The 23831-nt window shown below is 39.2% G+C and overlaps 1 pseudogene; it reads left to right on the top strand.

Annotated features, from left to right (window-relative positions):
- Nucleotides 1-1466: 1466 nt before the first annotated feature.
- LOC149154842 (UDP-glycosyltransferase 72B1 pseudogene) lies at nt 1467-2162 on the top strand (annotated as a pseudogene).
- The last annotated feature ends 21669 nt before the right edge of the window (nt 2163-23831 follow it).

The raw sequence follows: 23831 nt of genomic DNA, 5'->3' as shown, positions 1-23831 counted from the left end.
ACATACAAAGTAGAAATAAATCACCGAGTTTTACATCGGGGGCCCACGATTTTACCACTTGTCTAACTCTTTGGGCCCACTACACTAAAACTTCTCTCACACGTGAACCTTTGCAAAACCTGTAATGATTCAGAGTTTTACCTTTGCAAAAGACACATGTAATGCAGCAAAGATGTCACATACAAAGTAGAAATAAATCACCGAGTTTTACATCGGGGGCCCACAATTTTACCACTTGTCTAACTCTTTGGGCCCACTACGCTAAAACTTGTCTCCCATGCGATAGTCCAAACTGCAATATGGATGTAGTTTGGACAAAACAAAGAAGAGGCACTTTCATATTTCATTGATTTTCCATTTGGGAGCTGCCAAGATTACACATAGATCTCAAGTAACTGTCTCTGTAGCAACCCGATGGGAAGCAGTAAGATGTGCAGATGTTGAAGATATTGCTGAAACTATCAGGGAACGAGGGATGAACAACATTCTTTCTAGTAGAATAAAGGCACTGTCTTCTAAATTTCATGATGAACTGAAGCCTTAATTTTGTTGTTTGTTGTTATATCCAAGGTTACTGCAAAACTCATTCTAGATGAAATTCAAATGGAAAACTATGTGATTTTCATTTCAACAATAAATTGTTGAGCAAAAGGAAAACATTTAACAAAAGGTTTGGATAATCACTTCAAGTCTCAAGTAAGTCTTGAAACCTACGTAGTAACTGATACTCATTTGAATCCTATTGTGTTGTAATTTACCACAACTGATGCTTACTTACAGTAACCAAACATTTGAGTTTTGCCCACTAATACCTCAATTATCAAAAGAAATGCGAAGTGTCTTTGGAGGATAAAGTCAGTTATAAGTTATGATGAATCTGCGCTTCAAGAAATCACTGGAGGCTGCTTCAGCGTGATTTTACAAATTTCAATTTACCGTATTTCAAAACTTTATGTCTCCTACCTCTAAGTCTCCTTTCTCTTTCTAGTCCTCTATTTGTTCAGAGTCCAATTATTTTTAACTGTTCTTGTTCTTGCCAGTATTAAACAGTTTCTACCCACCATGTCTCCATTAGACACATTTCTAAACTCAAAAATGAAGATGCTAACCTTCAAAGTACCCAATTGTCTAATTTCACCAAGACCTTAAGACCAGTAAATTCAGTGAATTTTGAATTCAATTCCCAGCTTGATTTTCCTCTTTTGTTGCCCAATGCAACCCATCTCATTTTATTTTGAGTGGATCACATCAGATTGATAAGCAGCTTGAGAGGCAGGCTCAAAAGAAGGGAAACGGATTGCATAAGAAATGGTAGATGAATTCTTGCCTCTTGAGCCTTCTCCTCTTCCTGTTCAATATTATTTATATCGTCTGCAATAAATAAACACGGTTAAACCACAAAATATGGATTCATTTAAAGGCGAGGAAATTAAAAAATGAAATGGCTGCATTTTTTCTGTTCTACAATGTTCGATGTGACCGCCAAGCTGGACATACCCACTTACTTATTTTTCACTTCACCTGCTTCTGCGCTTTCTGTCATGTTATGTCTTCCCAAACTGGTGTCGAAGATGCAGGTTAAGGAAAATTTTAAAAATTAAACATGTAAAATTAGCTAGCTTATGTGTGAATAAACCCCTGAAATTTTCTTTTTCTATGAAAAGCTTCTGCGCTTTCTGTCATGTTATGTCTTCCCAAACTGGTGTCAGAGATGCAGGTTAAGGAAAATTTTAAAAATTAAACATGTAAAATTAGCTAGCTTATGTGTGAATAAACCCCTGAAATTTTCTTTTTCTATGATACAGGTTTCATTTAAAGACGCAGATTTTAGCATAGAAATACCAAGGGTTATGCCGATTCCAGCCAAGGATGTGCCGACTCCCGTTCAGGACAGGTCTGACGATGCCTTTCACTGGTTCGTGAAGCATTCCTCGCGCCTGTCGGAAGCCACAGGGATTTTGATAAACACCTTCAAGGAACTGGAGGGCGAACAAATCAAAGCACTGAGGGATAGAAAGGTTTATCCCACTGATGCTAGGCGAATGCCCCAAATTTATCCAGTCGAGCCGCTCATATCATCCTCGCCCATTGAATATGAAGTAGATTGCCTCAAGTGGTTGGACAAACAAGCGCCCTCTTCGGTTCTGAGATCATTTCAATGAATTTTCATCCCGACAACCTGAACAAACCCGAGCGGAAGCTAACATGCAATGGAATGAAGAGCGGAAGAACAACATGTTTGCAATGCAATGAAGAGGGTAAGAGGGCATAAGAGGGTGGTCGAATGAAGCTGGCAGCTGTAAACAATCCTGGCAGCCAGCAGTGACAAGTGTAAGCTTGTAAGCTCAGATGGGTTTATGTATAGCTTTTGAAAACTTTGCTTCGACCTTCGTTTCAAAAAATTTAAATAAAAAAACTTGCCCCAACCACCAGTTAAAAAACTTAGGATAAAATAGCTTCTCCTCACTAAAAATAGAATTGGGGAACGTGAAGCCTGCAATAAGAGGCTAAATTCAGAAGTTTGGTTAAAATTTTCATAACGCAAAATTGTTGGCAATAAACTTTGGTTAAAATACAAGAAACCCAAAAAAAAAAAAAACGGATCAACTGGTGAATTAATAGGTGGTCAACGTTGTATCAAACGCTATAGTCCCTACTATGCCGGAGGCAGGGACCAATAACAACCTTATTGTATAAGTATAAGCCTTACTCATTCTTCGATTTATGAAGTTCCCACACAAACTATAATAGAAATTAAAAATTATTGTTTCGTATATTTAAATGAGAACAAGTTATATCGTCCCGATTGCATCCCTATAAGATGAGCAGAGTATTTTCGAAGCATTGTTGTAAGAAATTGTGTTGAACTATTTTTAGGATCTTGTTGCAAAAATGATATCATTTTGATTATTCATTTACGATGTAAATTTATATACGCTATTGTTTTCTGTGGATTCTTATATGTTAATAATAGCATCCATATACATGTAAGGTGTTTTGGAATATTTACCATTATTAAATATTCAATCATATACACTGCTTTTGCATAACTATGTGGGATTTTTTGGAAAGTATTCACTCCTTTGCACGTTATGATCCTTATGTCAATTGGATGTTTACAAAGATAATAATAATCATCGTACATGTGTAATTTTTTTGCAACTATTTTTATTTGGACACAAGTTCCTTAATTGTTCCATACTTGATTGTGAGATGGGGTTCGAGTCTTGAGATTACTTCTACCATAATAAAATATACTCTCTTCTATCATTTGCTTTAACTCCCAGATTTTATTAATGATGAACAACGATGAAGGTTATAATCTGTCCTTTTACCTTTAGCTCCCTGATTGTATAAAATTTTGAACATTTGTATAAGGTAGATTTCTCAATCCTGTTGCTTTGGCTTGATGGGCGAAGTTTCCATAAACGTGTTGGATTAAAATTTATACAGGCAGTAGATCCAGAATTACTTTGACAGGAGGTTGTTGTTTTGTAAATAGTGTCAAAATGGAAGTCAAATTCTATGCTATAAGTAAACCTTTAGGAGGTTGCATGGGATTACAAGTTTGAAAGGAAACATCATTTCATATAGGAAGAACAACTTTATATGTAGTTGCAAGGTTTGTAGTTTAAAGAGAAAACTAAAAGCTCCCTAGGTTTATAGATGTGCTTAAGGTCTAATACGAGCATTGAGTTTTAAATGAAAAATGTGTTTCATGTTTTAACATCTTGTGATATTGCAAAATTTGTTTAGAAGTTAATATTGTTAGGATTCTCTGGACTATGGCTAGTGGAGCTTTTTTAGACCAGTGTCTTGAGAGGTGCAAACCATATTCATATTGTTTGTGTTTTACATATTTCACAATTGTGGAAAGATTGCATGGAACGAGCCTTGTTTTTTCAAATTTGACTATCAAGTGAATAGTAGAATCAGTGGTGAACAACAATCAAGAAAACAACGGAATGAATGGTCAACATAAGATGTCGATTGAGTGCTTCTCTTATCGATGCCTTCTTTAAATTGCGAGTTTCATTCCTCCAAAATTTTCATTAAATAAGCTAACAAAGTGCTGAAGACATTTACATCTCCCTCGATTTGCTTCAGCTAAATGATGCTCCTTTAAAAAAAGGTCATAAAGTTAAGTACAAGAAATGCTAATTTGGCCATGCAGTTTATTGATCTCCATAGTACTGGCATGAAACCGAAATATGAAGGGGTTAAGCTCATTTATTGCTGCAGTGGAATTATCATATTTGAATTAGTGTTGTGAAAACAAAATAAAATGGGTTATGCTTATTTTTGTCTCAGTGAAATTATCACATCCAATTCTGTGGTGGATTTTCTTAGTTTAATTTTCTGTGAAACCTAATCTGACCCTAATTTGTTACTTTACTAGTAACATTATAACTACTACATAACTAGTCATATCCAGGCATCACAATGCCCAAGTTTAGCATCTGGTTCATAGCAAGTCCTTTCACTGAAATGTCTTTCTACTTGAGTAAGGAGATGGTTGTGCTTCAAAAACAAATTGTTTCTTTTGAACTTCTTGGCGACAAAGATAAAATATGGGTCTAGCAACTTATAAACATTGTTCTTCTAAAGCCTATACATATGCTTCAGATAGTTCTCCTTCTAATGATGATTCCCTTTCTTTCTATACAACTTATGGTATCTTCTCTACATTTTAAATATGTTTTCCTCTAGTCTTCATATCATGATTTCCAATTTTAAGAGCTTCTCTGCATATTCTCTATAATCTTGTAGGTCTTCTTGGTTCTTTGGATGGGTAGTGTGTAGCACAACAAGATTATATTATTATCCTTGATTTCATTTTGTCTACTTTAAAAAAAAACTTATTGCTTCTCCATTTTGCTTAACCATTTTATGTTATTCTTTCTTCTCAACTCAAAAATTATTTGGGGTGGAAATATATCAAGCAAGTATTTTTGCATGCTCAACATCATCTCTCGCAATGCATTTTGTAGGATACATTTTTTTTAGATGGGACTAGGTAGAAAATTAACTTGTGATACTTTCTACCCCTTAAATTTTGACTTTCTTAGTCATAGATTTGTCTTCCCCATTTTTGGTTTTTCCACATGTAAGTGGTGCTTCTATGTTGCTTAGCTTTATAGAGAACCACGTCTTCTGTGATATATTTGTTTTCGCAGAGGGTTGCACTTCTTGTTGCCAATATTGCCCGAAGGATGGGTTTGGAGGGTTTTATCTAGCCATGATTCTTGAACCTTTGCTTATTGACCCTTTGAATAAAAAATACACCCAAATTCCAATGAAGAGGACGAACAAGACGAATGTGACAATCTACATATATTTTGTGACAATCTGCATATATCTAGTTCAACATGGTCTGACCTATCTTGAAATTTCACACAAACGTGTATTTTATGTCGTCTAACAATCATCTAACAACCATCTAATAGTTTGTGTAATTCTACTCGTCTAGCAAGCAAGCCAAAGGTATACCTCCTCCTTCCAATCCCATTCTCTCTTGCCTCCAAACCTATCCTACACTCAAGGAAACTCATTCCATAATAAAAGTTGTGTTTTTTTCTTACTTGCTTGGACATGAAACCTTTTGCTTCTATACATCTTCATGTCCATCTATATTCCATAATTTTTGTTGACTCATAACACCAATCATGCAATAGTCTGTAAGACATTGGAACTTTGTAAATTATTTCCTTCTACTCTTGACTTTCCCCAACTATCTTCTTCCTTCATCAACAACATCTTCCCACCCATATAATCTATATTCTTCCTTCATGAGCAAGATATGAACATAGACCCATAAAAACTAGCTCTTTGTTGTTTCAAATTCCTATTATTTACTCTTTGTATGTACAATCCATAAATCAACATTTCCCTATAGATATAAGATTTTCTAACTCGAACTCGTGCATGTTCTCTTTTGATGCCTATGGGCATCTTCTCATTCATGCACCTACACTTCATTCCCATGCCTTGACAACTCATACAAAAAAATACTCATGGCTATAATTGTGCATATTCCCATGTTTGCATTCATACACATATAGTTCATACCCAAACTTGAAAAACCCACACGCAAACCTTGCAACTTCAAGTATAGAAGTTTTGAAACCAACCTTGATGTTATTTCACACACTCTATGTTCTGGAGAATGCCACATGCTCTTATATATTGAATATTGTGAAAGCTTTGATCTCATGAGAATGACTAGCCTATATTTTCATATAGAATATTAGAGAACTTAATCTATGAATTAAGTTAATGAAACAAGTTTCAAACCCTTATTTCTAACCTATATTTTCCTTCTCCATACTCTTTGTTGTGGAGAATGCCATATTGAATACAGTGAGAAATTCAATCTCACAAGAATGGCTAGAATGTCACATGCTCTTGTATGTTTAATGCAGTGAATTTGTTGATCTCACGAGAATGACTAGCTTATATTCTTCTTATAAAACATTAACTGACTGAAACTATGAATTAAGTTCATGAGAAAAGTTGGGAGGTCTTTTGAATAAGGTGGAAAATTGTACTTGCCATAAGTGAAAAAAAAACACTTTATTTCACAAACAACTAACATAATTGAAACTAATGTTCCTCCTTTGTATTGCTACTACTAGTACAAATATTGCTAAGAAATTCTTGCAACAACTTTAAGGTCTCTTTGCTTGAACAGAACCTTGGTGTTACACTCAAATTATCTTTTATCTCATCTAACAGCCATCTAACAGTCTGTGTACTTATACCCCTCTAGCAAGCAATCTAAAGGTATAGTTTCTCCTTCCAATCCCTTCCTCTCTTCCCTCCAAGCCTTTCTAGCACTCAAGAAAACTCGTTCCATAATATAAGTTGTGATTTTTCCTTGCTTGTACAAGAAACCTTTTTCTTCTGCACATTTGCAAGTCCATCTAAATTCTGTATTTGTTGCCGACTCATAATATTAGTCATGCAATATCCTATAAGACATCGTAGTTGTGTACTTTCTTGTCTTCTACTCTTGAATTTCCCCAATTATCTTCTTCCTTCATAAAAAATATATGCCGATAAACCCAAAATATCTATCTTCTTCCTTGATCACCACAATATGAACATAGACCCATAAAAACTAGCTCTTTGTTGTTTCAAATTGCTACTATTTAGTCATTGTATGTACAATCCATAAATCAACATTTCCCTATAGATATAAGCTTTTCTAACTCGAGTTCATCCATGTTCTCTTTCAATGTCTATGGGCATCTTCTCATTCATGCATCTACACTTCCTTCCCCTACCTTGACAACTAATACAAAAAAACTATTCATGCCTATACTTGTTCATACGCCCATGTTTGCATTCATACACATATAGTTGATACCCAAATTTGAAAAACCCACATAGAAACCTTGCAACTGCAACTATAGATGTTTAGAAACCAGCCTAGATACTATTTCACACACTCTATGTTGTGGAAATTCCACATGCTCTTGTATATTGAATACATTGGAAGCTTTGATCTCACGAGTATGACTAGCTTAAATTTTCTTATAGAATATTAGAGGACTTAATCTATGAATTAGGTTAATGAGACAAGTTTCAAGCCTTTTTTATAACTGATATTTTCCTTCCCACACTCTTTTTATAGAGAATGCCACATGCTCTCGTATATTTCCTAGCATCTAATTTTCTTAAAGAATATTAATTGACTGGATCTATGAATTAAGTTCATGAGAAAAGTTACAATATCTTTTGAATAAGGTCATAAGTTGTAAGTGACATACATGCAAAAAAACACTCTCTTCAAAAAACAATTAACATGATTGTAATTATTCTCTCTCCTTTGCCTTGCTACTGCCAATGAAAACATTGATAAGACATTTCTAGAACAACTTTAAGGTTTCTTTGCTTGAACAATACTTCAATGCCTACTATGTAACTCATTAAAATTGCCATACCCCTCATTTTTTCCCTACAAACTTTTCCTACCCTCAAAGAAATTGATTCCATGATAGGCATTGTCTTTTCCTTGGCTTGCTTTCTTAACCATGGAACATTTTGCTTTGGGACAAAAAAAATTCACAAATCAAAAGGATAGTAGCCTAGAAATCTCTTCATTAGTGGTATCACTTTTTCTTTTTCTCCTTTTCTTCCTCGTGCTTTTCGATATTCCACACTTTTCCCTTCAATTTTTGTTGTTCCTTCATGATCTGATTTAGAATATTAGATTGTTGTGCTAAGATCCTCCTCAGATTAGAAACAAAATGCTTTCATTATGCTTAAGGATTCATGAACTTTTCCAAGTGAAATAATGAGTTTTTATGTTAATTTTTATGAGCAATTTAACATAAATAAGAGACTAAACAATAGCATAAACATGTACATAACATCATCAAAAACACCTTACAACAGGAACATGATAAATGAGTTCAACCCTCCAGAGATACATCTCCTTGGTCCAGCTTCCAATGGCTCGGGCCTCTCTATTATGCCCAAAAGTGTAAAAATATTTGTTTACAAATGCTCAAATGCTTTTGAAACCTGCTCAAATGCTTATGACCTCTCCTAGTTAGCCCACTATTCACTCCATGAATTACTCCAAATCTGGCATGATCCTCCAATTTCACCCCAAAAAGCACTAATTGGGCGAAGATTTCACCGCGCGGTGGGCGAAATTGTAGGAAAACTAATTCTGCCCATAACCCCGCCGGTGGTTATAGAAAAATGTCACGGCCTGTAGATAAGGTAGTCACATAGGTGTTTGGACTGGCAGTTGGCAGCATGGTTACCATGATGAAAACATAACTATTGCAGGCTGTGAATGAGGTGTTCACATGGGAGGGTCGTCGACGGTTATGTTGGTGGTATCCCCCCAACCTGACAGTCAACATAATTTAAAATTTAATCCGCCACCATAGTTTGTTAAGTCACATGTTGTGGGCTCAATGGTAAACCTTGGTGTTGTTGTATGGGAGGTCAAGGGTTCGACCCTGGCCTCCAACCTGTCTTGCCAACCAAATTTTTAGCCCATTAGGAGGACATGTGGCAGCCATAAACTATTAGCACCAATAGTTCCATCACAAATCACAACCTGACTCTATTAGGGTCGATTCTATAAATGCATTTGATCCATGCAATGTGTGATTGCGATTTATCGCATCGCACTCCAGCTTCCCTCTAGGACCGATTCTTTACTGTCAACCCGCCTCTGATCTGCAATTGCGATTTCGTAAATCGTAAACCCATAGTGTTGGGGGCCGATTTCCTTAATCACGGACCTATTCCTTCTATGATCTGTGAAATGCGGGGTCAATGGTAGCCTCCCACTTGGCGTTTTCCCATTTGCTGAAGACTTTGCCATGTCATTTCCTCTCCCATATTTTTTTTACATGTTTGACAAAGTGAATAGATCATGTTTCTAGAAGCATATGGTGTTTGTTTTGCACGAAACAAGTTGCACCAGATTCAGGATGGTGAGTACTACGCGGTCATTCATGTTCCACACCATTCTGACAATTTTGATTTTTGAATATAATTTTGAGCACCTAATCGTTCCTCCCTACTAGAAACCTTTTGGACTCCAAAAGATCACTTTCAGTTGTCCAACATGTGACAGTACAGTTCCCTCACCTTTCCAACCTCTATCCATTTGGCTTTGTCCGTGTTACTATCAGTATCAACATCCTTCTTACCAATATGATACAATACATTATGATGCAAATGGTAATCAAATTCCTCTACTTGATTCCTCTGACTCAAGCTTGAATAGACATCTTGAAAGTATGTATTTTTTTTAACATAATTTTCATGTAAAACAAAATTATGCTTGAGGATAGTAATTACACAAACTATAGGCCTAGAAATTACATCAACAAACTTGTCACTTATATGTTTCTTATACCTTTTCACCAAGTGGAATGGTAGACGAAAACCCATCCAATGGAAGTGCCCTTGTCGTTGTAACTTAAACACTACACCATTGAAAATTTCTGAATGAAATAAAATGGGCTTACCAAATTGCATAATGACTGCACCCATGGCATAGTCACATACATCAACTTGAAACTCAAATGATTTTTTCAAGTTTAGAAGAACAAGTATAAAGGTTGAACTGATCTTTTGTATTCAAGCATCAAATGCCTCTTGTTGTTTGCCTCCCCACTGGAAAACCTTTTTCACAACTGCCAAAGAATGAAAATGAGCTACAATAGAAGAAAAATTAACAAAATCTTTCCTCCGACATTAGGCTGCTCCCAAAAAACCTCTTATCCAAATGACTATCTTGAGCATTGACCAATCCATAATGGCATCAATCTTGGAGAAGTCTAACTTCATCTCATCTTCTCTAATATCATGGCCCAAGTACATCAAAGAAGTTTTATCCAACATATACTTTGACATCTTCAATAACAAATTTTCTTGACATAAGACATCAAATATTTATTTCTCATACATGACATGTTCATAATGAAATTTTCTGAAAATGAAAATTCCATCCAAGTAGACTATCATGTCTAGAAATGGTTGCAATACATCTTGCTTCATATGCATGAAAGTAGTAGGAGCGTGACAAAGACCAAAAATCATAACAAAACATTCAAACAAACCTTGCTTGGTTTTGAATTTCATCTTCCATATGTCTCCTTAAACAACTCTACTTTGATGAAAACCATTTATTGAATCCCATTCAATGAAATGCTTTCCATTCTTCTTGGGCATCAAAACAAGGGGTGCACCACATGGTAAAGGAGAAGGTCAAATGATCCTTTTATTCAGCAATCCTTGGATTTGTTTTTTATTTCTATACTTTCCATTCTTAACATCATGTGCATGTCAATGTTAGGAAGAAGACACTTTTGTTGCAATGGTATTTCATGTTGGATTCTCCTCTTGGAAGGAAATCCTTTTGCTTTCTGAAACACCTCATCATCATGGTTAACTACATCAACCAAATCAGTTTTCAATTTTGAATTACAACCATCAAACGCTTCATAATCAATATCAACATTGGGTTTGATCATAAGAAGCACTAAATTCTTGCTTGAATTCACTAGTCTTTTCATTTGTCTTGCATTAACTAATGAAATATTTATTTTCTTGCGATGATCTCGCACAATTTACTCCACACCATCCTTGAACAAGTGGTACTTTTTTTCATGGCGATAGAAGATTGATTTTCTATCATAAAGGTAAGGATTATCCAAAACAATTCTTGGTATATCAAGCGGTACAACATATAATTCAATTTCGTCAATGAAGTTTGTTGTAATTGCAAACCGAAGAATACATTTTATTGTAACCTGTAAGTTTGTGTCCTTGCATATCCAACCCAATGGATATGGCTTGGGATGTAAAATGGTTTCAAGATTAAGTTTCTTGACTAAGTCATCAAATATCAAATTAGCTTGAGACCCAATATCAAAAAGTGTGTCGATTTTGTGTGTTTTGAGATTACCCTCACCTAAAATAATTCAATCCATGTTTCTTCATTTGGAGTGCTAGCGTGAAAAATTGATATACTAGTGCTAGCAATGGATTCTTTTCCTTTTATACCCATGGCTGTAATTTTAGTTTCATCACCCGAATCGGATCCCAAATCCTCTTGAATGATGGTAGTTGTCTTTTCTTTTCCTTTGTTGTTGAATTCTTTGGTTTCATTTCGGGATGAAGCTCCCAACAATGAGCTTCATCGTGACCCTCTCTGGAGCAATGTTTACATATTGTTTTCTCTCCTTCCTTTTTAATGGATGCATTTTTCTTTCCCTTGAAACCCTTTTCTTTCTCTTTACCCTTAAATGGCTTTTTACTTCCTTCTTCTGGAGTGTTTTTCCATCTTACCTCAAGATGGGTGGCTTGCACACACACGTCATCTAGATTATTTGGATTAAACGTTAAGATAGTATGCCTAAGGTAACTTTGCAAACCCCCTATGTACTTAAGCAATGTGTCCTATGATTGAAAATCCACACCTAACATCAAAGACCTTTTTCTGAATTCTTGGGTGTAATCTTGCACATTTTGACCTTTAAGTTGTCTAAAGTTTTGCCAATTCATGATGGATTTCTGCATATAAGCTAGAGGGTAGAATTGTCTTTTGATTGCAGCAATGAAATCAATCCAATAAATTGAGATCTTACCATGTTTTTTAATATCCTCTTGGGTCTTTGATTCCCATCATACTAGTGTTGCATCCTCCATTCTCATGGAAGTTAACTGAATCTTTACGTCATCCTCTTGAAGTTTTTGAATCTTGAAATAGACCTCCAACTAACGAATCCAATTATCAAGCTTCTCTACATTCACTTCACCATTATACATGGGCAGCTCAAATTTAACATCATGTTTTAAAAAAGGTGATTTACCAGTTCCTTTTGAAGTATGATGATGAGTATAAGTAAGGATTGTGTTAGTGGAAGAGGGTGAAGATGCTTGTGAAGAAGAAGATGAAGAATATGGTGGAGAGGGTGGAGGTTTGTCTCCATTTCCATTACCTCATTTTCCATTACCTCCTCCTAAAGAGCCTTCTCCTTTGGGAGGTTTGGAACTTTCCCCTTGCAACTTGGTATTCCTCTCTTCATAGAGGACCTTTACCATCTTTGTCATATCAAAGAAAGCCTTTCTGAAGGTCTTCTCATCCTCTGTCATGTTGGTAAGTTCTCCTTCATGAGACATGATCTTTAGAGTCTCAACTGTAACTTGAGGCTAAACTGGTGTTGGAGATTGTGGCAACCTTGCTCTCCTTCCCCTTGATCCAACTTCAAGGCTTACAACCAGCTTTCCTTCTCCTCTTTTGAGTTTTAACCTTGTAAGCATGACATAAACTTGCAAACAGTTAAATCCTTCTTTCACAAAGAAAACCTAGAGCTCTGATACCAAAAATTGATCTAATTTAGAATATTATATTGATGTCCTAAGATCCTCCTTAGATTAGAAACAAAATGCTTTCATTGTGCTTAAGGATTCATGAATTTTTGCAAGTGAAATGATGAGTTTTTATGTTAATTTTATGAGCAATTTAACATAAATAAGAGACTAAACAGTAGCATAAACATGTACAGAACATCATCAAAAACACATTACAACAGGAACATGATAAAGGAGTTCACCCCTCCTGGGCTACATCTCCTTTGTTCAACTTCCAATGGCTTGGGCCTCTTTATTATTCTCAAAAGTGTAAAATATGTGTTTGAAAATGCTCAAATGCTTCTGAAACCTGCTCCAATGAGTCCATAATATCCAAAAATGGCTATCTAGCCTCTTTTTGCATCCAATTTGGTTGAAAACTGAAGAAGTTATGACCTCTCCTAGTTAGCCCACTATTCGCTCCACGAATTGCTCCAAATTTGGCATGATCCTCCAATTTCGCCCCAAAAAGCGCTAATAGGGTGAAGATTTTGCCGCATGGCAGGCGAAATTGTAGGATGGCTAATTCTGCCCATAACCCCACTGGTGGTTATAAAAAAATGTCACGGCCTACAGATAAGGTGGTCACATGGGTGTTTGGATTGGTGGTGCGATTACCATGGCGGCAACATAACTGCTGCAGGTTGCAGATGAGGTGTTCACATGGGAGGGTCGTCGGTTGTTATGCTGGTAGTCTCCCCCCAACCTGATGGTCAACATAATTTAAAATATAATCTGTGACCATAGTTTGTTAAGTCACATGTTGTGGGCTCAACGGTAAACCTTGGCATTGTTGTATGGGAGGTCATGGGTTCGACCCTGGCCTCCGACCTGTCTTGCCAACCAAATTTTTAGCTAACCATTAGGAGGACACGTGGCAGCGATAAACTATTGGCGTTGATAGTTCCATCGCAAATCGCAACCTGACTCTGCCCAGGCTGATTCTGTAAACGCACTTGATCCATGCGATGTGCAATTGTGATTTATCGTGTCGCACTTTGGCTTCGCTCTGGGGTCGATTCTTTACCACTAACCCACCTCTGATCTACAATTGTGATATCGTAAATCACAACCCGGTAGTGTTAGGGGGCAATTTCCTTAACCGCAGACCTCTTCCATCTGCAATCTACGAAATGCGGGGCCAATGGTAGCCTTCCACTTGGCGTTTTCCGATACGCTGAAGACTGTGCCATGTCAATTTCCTCTGCCATATTTTTTTTCTTTGTTTAACAAAGTGAACAGATCACATTTATGGAACAATACGGTGTCTATTTCACGCGAAACAAGTTGTGCTGGATTTAGGATAACGAGCACTACGCGGTCATTCAAGGTCCACACCATTCTGATAATTTTGATTTTTGAACATAATTTTGAGCACCTGATCACTTCATGTCTTTGAAGATAGAATATTTAGCCTTTTCCTTCAATTTAGTACACAAACCACTTTTATTCTTATGTACTTACAAATGATATTCACTTGCAACTCCCCTCTTTGAACAACAAAGTCGTTTCACAATGGATAGGACCTTGACTAGAAATGCACTTTCATTGTTACTTGTTAGTTGTACTGAGATGTAGCCAGTCCTACAGATCACTGTCATTAAGCACAATTTTCCTACCAGGGCTACAAACCCTTGTTACTGTCTCTCTCTTTCTGACATAACTCATAGACATGAAGTCTTGTTTCCTTCTTCCCACCTTTCGCTTGCGGTAGCTAGGAACATGCAAGTCATCTCCATTGTGCTCCTCAAGGAAAGTTCATGCACATTCGTACATTGCTCTTTGTGCATTGCAACCCCCCCCTCTAACTCCCTTTCCTCCCTCTCCTTTTATGTCCCTTTCATATCCACTTGTTTTACTAGTGCTTATTTTCCCTTCTTCACTACACGTCCTCACACCTCAAATACTCCATCATGCAACACCTCTTGTCGGTGATCCAAACCCTCTTGTTCTCTCCACTGAACAAGAACTCCATGCCACCTCATCCTCATCTAATGAATTTGGCTTCCTTTCAACCCCCCTAGTAGAAAACCAACCTCCAAACTCACATGTTGGTGCCCCTACAACTACAACCCCCCTCCCTTTCAAGGCCCTCACGCCATCCTATAAACATTGGTCCATACAAGGCAGAGTGCTTGCAAAAAAAACCCTACATGAATACATCATTACACACATCTCTGGTAAATCACTTGACTTTGACCTTGTTTACCACAACAACAACGAGATCCACGTATTTTCCTTCAATGAATTGGCAGACTCGCATCATGCTCTTGTTCAAGTCTGTTATTTCTACACAATTTCAAATGGAACCATAAAGGTTCTGTTGTAGCGACTACAACCACCCTCCAAAATTTTGCCTTAGCCTGTTTTGGAGCCTCCCATACCAACCTTACACAGCACTTTGTCTTGCTTCGTCAACTACTCAAGCTTCAGTGTTTTCCTCGCACAAAGACAACTTGTCAATTAGAGTCGATCCATTCCCCTCACAGGCTACTTACCCAAACTTGTTCCAGCTATACACTGAGAAGCTTCCCCTTGAAAATTGTGCATTCCTGGAGGGAAACCAGCCTTCCTTACAAGAATTGTGCAATCCTGTCTGACAACCTGCTGGGCTCCACGATTGCGCAATCATGCCAGCCAACCCTCCCAGCAAGATTTATGCAATTTTTCCCAATAGTGGGATGTTTAGCCCATGATTTGAGAAAATATGGGCAGAAGTCAGTTGCTCTGCCCAAAAATTGTGCAATCCCTTTGGGCATACAACCTAGCTCATAGTCAGGAATGTACATTTTTCCCAAATAGTTGAGCACTGGCATGCATGGATAGTTCGGTTGACTAGTTCCACCTAGGACCGAGGAAACTTGACTTGCATGCATGCATGACTTGATCTTCCTGGAATAGCAAGACACAACATGTAGAAGGCATCCCATGACTTAGGGAGATATTTTTAGCAGGCAGGGGTTACATGCAAAGTTGTTTTAGAAGTTTCCCTCCAAGTGTCGCTTTTTCCCATATTTGTGGTGTGTGCGTCATGAGACCAAACTTATTTATTTGATGCATCATAGCTCATTCATTTACATCAATCTTGGAGCTCTGACAGCCCATAGCACATCCAGGACTCTTTGACACATTCATCTCAACTATACATGGGTAAGTGGCCTCAACTTGTCTTTTTCATTATTTATGTCGCTTTTCGTGTATTCGCTTGTGTGAGTGTTGTTTTGTTGATTCCTTTGAATGCCTGTTTTTGTTTACATAAATTCTAGCTTGTCCTAGCTTTGTTTCAATTTTCGTTGCTATCTCACTATTGTCGCATGCATGAAACTATTTTGCACGGACGTTCGCCCAACCGACGAACAGCCTCACCCACATTCATGTTGATCTGTTTGTTGAATCTTCCATTCATGTTTTGCATGCACTATTTACCACTTATGCTATCACTTAGTGTCACCATGAATTTCATCTACTTACTTGCTTTTTTTTGCCCAACGGCGAGTCGGGCCAACCTCAGCTCGATCTCTGCTTCACCAAGGCTGCATTGCACAATCTAGAGAAGGAAGGCTCACCTTCCTATCTAGATTTGCGCATTCTGGACTAGGAATAGCCTCCTGGACTGATTTTTGCATTCGTGGAGGGCAGTGGCTGCTTGGCCCAAGAATTTGCGGAAATCTTCCCTTCGGCCAGTAGTCCTTCCCAGATGGGATTGCGCATTGCGCAATCCTAGTAGCCAACTTCCCAACTGGATTACGCATTTCAAAAATCCAGTAGCTAGTCCAGCCTCCCAGTCAGTCCAAACTGCCTTTTGTACAGTTCTGGCAGCCAGTCACTCAGCGTCCCAGTGAAATTTGTGCAATCTTGCTCATCAGTTTCCCAGGTATGTGATGTGTCCTTCCCCGGATTTGCTCTATTTTCACTGACATGTTTCTTGCCATGCATGCTGCTTGTTTCCAGATCTTTCAGGGATTCATCTGTCTCAATGGTTACCAAGAGAACAGGATCTCAGGACACTGATGGTATGGCAGTTGGAGCAGCAGCTGAGCAGGTGTCTTTTGGTTTGCCGATCTATAAAGATACGAAGTTGTATCTAGACAAGGATATCAAACTGAAGTGGCAAGAGGTGAATGAAACATTCGCAGGTACTTTTGGGGAAGGCCTTGAAGACCATCAAGTGTATGTGAACATTCATAAGTCTGGCTTGTACTAGATTTCATGCAGATACCCCGCGTTCCCATGCGCGGACATGATTCACTAGGTCGTCTCTCACACTAACCCTGAGACGATGACCTTGAGCAGTGTCAGTGGGACAAATCTTGCAACCTTCTGGGCATGATATTATGATGAGATGTATCAGATGACTAAGCCCATGACTATCATGACTCCCCCATTTAGCTTGCCCAACAACAAAGGCCACTCCAGATAAATTCTGAAGGATTTGGTAAAGGAGCCAACTCATTTCAGGATGACACCCAATCAGATCTATAAGATGAAGATATTGAGGAAGGCATACCAATACTTGGTCATATTCGCATGTTGATTGAGTGGCCAAGCAAGCACTGAGACCTTCCCTTACAGTTGGGTAGTCGTGTTGGACCAACTGGCTAGAGAAGGAAGACCATGCAACTGGTCTGGCATGCTGGTTCATCAGCTAAAGGAGCAAGTCATGAAGGCTCGACAGTCGCCCAAAGGAATGCATGCAAAAATTTACATGTCCCTCTACATTCTATATGTAGTTTGTGCCCGACATGAGTTCCCGAGCTTATATTTGGCATGGTCATCGGTGGAGACTATTGTGAACACGTATTTCAAGCTATTCTCTGAATGCAGTTTCAGAGGAGTAATCATACAGCTTTCCGACCATCTTGTCACCCCGGTGTATAGGTTGATATTCGAACAGGATCCACCCTGCATGTCATAAGAAGCGATGAAGGCATTGTTGGGCATTGCAGATTGGTATGCCTCACCAAATGACATGTTCATCTAAGTGTTCAGTGCGGAGAAGCCTCTGCATGTTTTGCCAAAGTTTTTTTGGACGTGCTTGTCATGCAGGAAGTAGCATATCATATCTCAGTAGGATTAACAGCTAGGCTACAGCGGAAGAAAAAGGCACCTTGGACCACTCTTTCGTTGCGAATTGGGTTATACGAGATCCAGAGCATTAAATAAGTGGATGTTGAAGCTGAACAGATGAAGAAGTACTTGTTCGACCTCCGAAGCTTCAACCCGTATGACCCACATTGCATTGCAAAGGATCACTGCATGAGAGTTCAGTTCAGTTGGATCCAAGGGGCATTTCAATGGGCTGAGGAAGACTCATGGAGGTATTGCTACAATTACTCCAAACCCAATGAACAGGTCAATTTTGTCATAGAGTGGTTAGCACGACAGCATGAAGCAGCACCACGGAGAACACTAGCAGTAGCAGTAGAAGTAGCAACAACAGAGGTAGCAGAGCCAAGCATACCTATGCACGACAAAGGGAAGAGAAAGATTGTCGACTGCATGGAGGAGGAACAAAGTTGCAAGTTTCGAGCAGATCCACTTGTTAAAGAAACAACTATGGCTATCCAACAGAAGAGACAGCAGCGCGACAAGCGAATCGCGCGAAGGCAGAGGGATAAGAAGAGAATGGAAGAAGCAGAGAAGGAGTTGCATGAGCTGAGGGAACAACTCTAGAAATAACAAGAGTTGTGCCAACAGGAGAAGTAAGCGTAGCAGCAGCAGATTCAGCAGGGGGCAAATCACGTGCAGACAGACGAAGCAGCGCCCGTACAAGTAGTTGATTCTCTTAAACAACTGGCATCAGGCAAACAGGGTGAACCCTCGCAGGGGAAAGACTTTTCTCATGAGATAGAATAGGATCTCGAACAGTTGGATGTAGACATGGAGCAGCAGGAGTTGGAACAGGACACTGACCTCATGCCTCACCAAAGATAGGTCGACTCACCTGCTTCAATGCACCTAGACAGTGAACAAGTCTCAGATGAACAAGGAGGAACTGAGATCCTTGGTGGTCAACTGGAAGCATAGATCCACAACATCTCCTTTGACGAATCTCATCACAGAGTTGTTCAGTCTCAGAGAGTACTGATTCCAGAAGACCAAACATCCCCTCCACAATTTGAAGAGCAAGTGATCCTGACTGATGTGCACAAGCATCCAGTTGCATTGGCTGATGTAACTAGAGTGTATGCTGAAGCCACTAGCTTAAGTGTTCATTTTCTCAAAGCTGAGAATGAGTGAATGGCAAAGGAACTATAGGTGGCCAAGAAGGGAGGAGACTTGGTGACAATTTCTGCCCAAGCTGAATTGAAGAAGGCAATACTGGATGAAATGTTTTCCTTGGACATAGTTATGCAAGCATTGTACTCCAAGTTTGGTATCATGCATCAAGTAGTCGTTCATCTCCACGGATGGCAGAAATGATGTGCAAGAAGAGTACACATCTTGAAGAACATACATACTTTCGTTGATAACATGCGAGCATGGATGATGAAGTACAAGGGAGCCCCGATTCACTTGCCAAAGATGATGAAGGATAATGCGTTCAAGCTACAAGCACATATCCGGAGTTAGATCTGAAACTATCAAGACCTACCACAACTCATCACTAGTATACAGGCCTCCCATGCATGAGTATTCAAAATAATGGATGTTATAGTGCACACTCATGTGATCCCATCACTAGGGACCCTCACTCAGGAAAAGACCAAGAAGCAGGTCCAACAAGAGCTTGACTCATACTTCGATGAGCTAATGCACACTGCCACCAGCCTAGAGTTACCTATCAGTGCAGACATCATGTGCAAGTACATTGCTAGTCCGACTACACTAAAGACAATGATGTGCATGCTCACAGACGAGTTGGAAAAAGGAGCCTGAGCAGTGTACCCAGATGCTATGGAGGCAAGGTTCAGGTTTCAGATGGATGTCACAACAGAACACACAGACACTCTCAAGGACTACCAATCTTGGCATTAATATGTCATTGTTGATCAGCATGAGGATGTCAAGCAATTGGACTTCTATGGTTGTCTAAGTTCGAATGATGTCTAATTTGGCTTGTTCAAGCCATTTTTCAGATGGGTACATGTGCATTGTAATGTTGAGTCACGCCAAGTGTAAGTCAAGTGTCAAGAGTGGATGTAACAGTCATAGAGTAGGTGAAGAGTCATGAAGGTAGTTGAATGGCCACAAAGGGGAATGTCAAGGGTCACCCCACCTTTTGCTATAAATAGTCCCTCATAACTCATTGGATGGGCTTTTGGTCAGCCAAGCTTCTACTAAGACTATCTTGAAGAAGGTTTGGACAGTATTGTAACTCATTGGATGGGCTTTTGGTCAGCCAAGCTTCTACTAAGACTATCTTGAAGAAGGTTTGGACAGTATTGTAACGCACCTTGGCTTCTCCACTACATGGAGCTAATACATCTCTTTGGAGGAGCAGGCAGATGTGGATGTAACGTTCCACTGTTGGGGCTAGCAAGTTTACATGGATGTATTGTATGATTGTGACTTACACTTCTTTATATAATAAGAGCCAACACATTTTCATGCATATGTTGTTATTGTAGTTGGACTGCTCTGGTTGCTTTAATGATATGTGTTGTTTAACTTATGTAATTGTGTATGAAGTGATTCACATGCAATTATATGAATCTTGTTGTTAACTTGTTTCATATGTTGTTAATGTTGTCACTGTTCGTGTCAACTACTTTGTCAGACATCAAACAAACCTTTCTCATGAACCTTTCTATATCAACCGTCACACTCGTCTCAGACTAATCCGTGAGTGATGTTCGTGTTATCTTACCTTGTATGATGTGACTGTCGCATCCGAGTGGACTACTCCACCGGAAGCTATGCATGTCCTTTGTGTGGTGTGTTCCTAGCCGAGTTGGGACTGATCCCTTTCAACGTGGAACTCACCTTCACCTTCCTCTCCCTTTGAAATGTTGGAACCTCACATACACCTTCCTTGACTCTCTGCATCAATCACACCCTTTCTACTGACAGAGTTATCTTACTTGCCTCTGTGCGACATCACAGTCAAGGCATTACCTTACGACCCACTGCTGGGACTCCTACACCAAATAGTCTGAGGTCTAATTGGGACTTCTTACCGGGGAGATCCCCTTGACATGTTGGCAGGTCCAACACCGTCAACATTTCTAGCGCTAGAAGGAGGGCCTGATGACAAGCAGTGTCCTCTCATCCAATTTTGAACCTTTTCATATCTTTCATGGAGTCTTTCATTCTTCTTCCCCCAAGGTGTTTTTCGAATCATGAAGATGTCTCCATCTCGGGGAAGCTTTTTAATCTCTTGTCCACTCACACGTATGATGGTGAAGGCAAAGTGGCCTGGCCTAAGCACTTACATAACTTTATTTCCATGATTTAGGAGGAAGATGATTTTACTGACGAACAGGCCAGTTTGCTGCTTGCATACACACTTCACAAATCTCTATTTCGTTGGGTGCTCAGCCTACCAGCTTGCACCGTGCACTCATGTGAGCACTTCTGTGATCTTATTGGAGACACATTCTATCATTTTGATCCATACCATCTTGACCGAAAACTATTATAGCAACAGAGGGCTCACATGAATCCATTATTGATTTTTGGCAATGCTTCCGTGACTTACAGTTTCAAGCTCCGAGGAGCCAGATGAAGTTCGCTTATCTCTGGGACTGATTCGAGTATTGTCTTAAGAAATCTGCCCGTCCCAAGAGAAATCTTGATGTCAAGCCTCACTCAACCTTCTTCTTTGATGGAACTGTGCAATCCCATGTGGGAGCAGGCACTGTGTCAACGGACTGTCTACCTCCCTCTCATTCAATAGTTCCACCATTGCCTAGTGATGTTGAGGATCATATTCACACATCTGTTCATCCTTCACACCCTCCGAACATCACTCCACTCAATTTTTGCGCAGAGTTGGTTGTGAGTCCTTCGAGTTCCCATATGGATTATTTTCTTCGACCTCCGTCTTCGCACTCAGGTGTTCCTCCAGATGTTTTTGTCTTGTGTTCATACATTCCAGACTCTTCACTTGTTGTGAACTAGGAAAAACCCACTAACGGATTTGGTGTTGCACAACCAAAATGCGATGTCATTCATGTATGGGTGGGAGCTTGAACATCAACACTCGACGAAGGATGACTCCTTGTCGTACGATCCCCCTCCGTTATTTCCTAGCTTCTTTGGTGAACCTGCCATCCATGATTCTACATGTGTGTCTTCATCCATGGATGCACCCATTGTTGATCACTCGCAGGACTCACCAGATGTTAGTCCATCATTTGAAAATGGAGAGGATAAGTTAATCATTGAAAATATACTTGATCCTTCATCTGTATTTTTTGGAAACACAGAGGATGAGTTCGTTCACTTTTCATCTACCCCTCTGTTTGATTCATCTAATTATGAGGATGCCAAAGAATTCATTAATTTTTCTGATCGTGGCGGTTGTGATCCGTTTGATTCCAATTTTGATCACGATCATGAATCTATTGCAATAGATCTTTCGAAGCCACCGGTTTATGATGATATACCTAATGATGAAGTTGATACACCCAATACTGTCGAGGCACTTCAGCCCGGGCTGATGGTTATGTTAGGCCCTCGCTCTCTTGGGCTCAGTCTCACTTCCGATCATGAAACTATTCAATCACCTAAGGCTCCTCATCGCTCATCTGTATGCATTGAAGATGCATCTCACTCACAGATCAAACTTCATCCACTCGAACTGCACAATCCCATTCCTCATGCATTGGAGGAGTCTTACATTGCAAGCACTCGTTCACGATGGAAGTTATCTTTGTTTCTTTCATTTGCTTGCATGTCTCAGTCAAGAGTGTGCTTTTGCTTCAAAGTTGCACGTAGTGTCACACAGCACCATGATAATTCCACGGACAGTATGTCATGCACATGCACTCACTTATGTCCCGTGGGAACTTTGAAACACGAAGTGTGGCTATCTTCACTGTTATATCTTTCTTGTATGCCAGTCTTCACAACTCGGTTACTCGCAGACTAGGCCTTCACCCACATGGGTCTAGCAATGAGCTAGTGGCTGCATTGGAAGTATCACTTCACGTGATCAGGCCCATGCACCGTTAGTGTAGGAGTAGGAGTAGTGTTTTCTTTCAGTTGTTTGCTTACATGCTTTTTTTCTTTCATGCTTTGATTACTTGACTGTTTGCTTGCTTTTCTCTCATTTTTTCTTCTGCTTTTTCTTGGCTTTGTTGTTAGTTCATTTGCTTGTTTCATTCGTAGGTTAGTTCGCATGAAACCATGTGTGACTCATGAAATGAGCTAGGTAAAGTACAAGAGGGTTTGTACGACTATCGCTACTTGGTTATCTGTCATCCTGCCTCTATATGATGAACTTGTTACTCTTAGTCCATGATGCATCGAATGAAAATACGTATTGTTCAAAGTTAACCTTGGTGAAAACACAACGCTTGCACGCTAACTAGTGTCACCTTCTCTAGTCGGTTGTTTTTGGGTTAACCCTTGTGAGCTCAATCAAGTAGAGTAAGGTGAGGGGGAAAGTCTTAATAGGCACGTCAAAGGTACAATAAACTACTTCTTTGTTGGAACAACCTCTTCTGCTTGCAATAATTCGGGATCCCTCTTCCACCTCTAAAATGAATAAGTGTTATGCACATTGAAAATAAAAATATATATAAAAAAAAAAAAAAATCAAAATGAAAAATGAATAAGGTGAAAGAAGAGAAAGGCTTCCTGTGCAGGGAGTTAATGCAAGTAACTCTGTCAGGGTACTAACCAGGCTCGCTAGTAGCGGAGCCATGCTTGTGTTCCTATGTGACTCCACCAGGGTACTGTCCAGGCCTGTTGGCAGTGGAGCAACACCAGAGATGAAACTAAGACTCTAACGACTATACTGATTGTGCACCTATATACCTCTCAACCCCAAT

This window comes from Pinus tabuliformis, chromosome 9, assembly GCF_031772625.1.
Source record: "Pinus tabuliformis cultivar Carrire ecotype Pingquan chromosome 9, CPIR1, whole genome shotgun sequence".
Taxonomy (NCBI): Eukaryota; Viridiplantae; Streptophyta; class Pinopsida; order Pinales; family Pinaceae; genus Pinus; species Pinus tabuliformis.
This window is presented reverse-complemented; position numbering and strand designations above follow the sequence as displayed.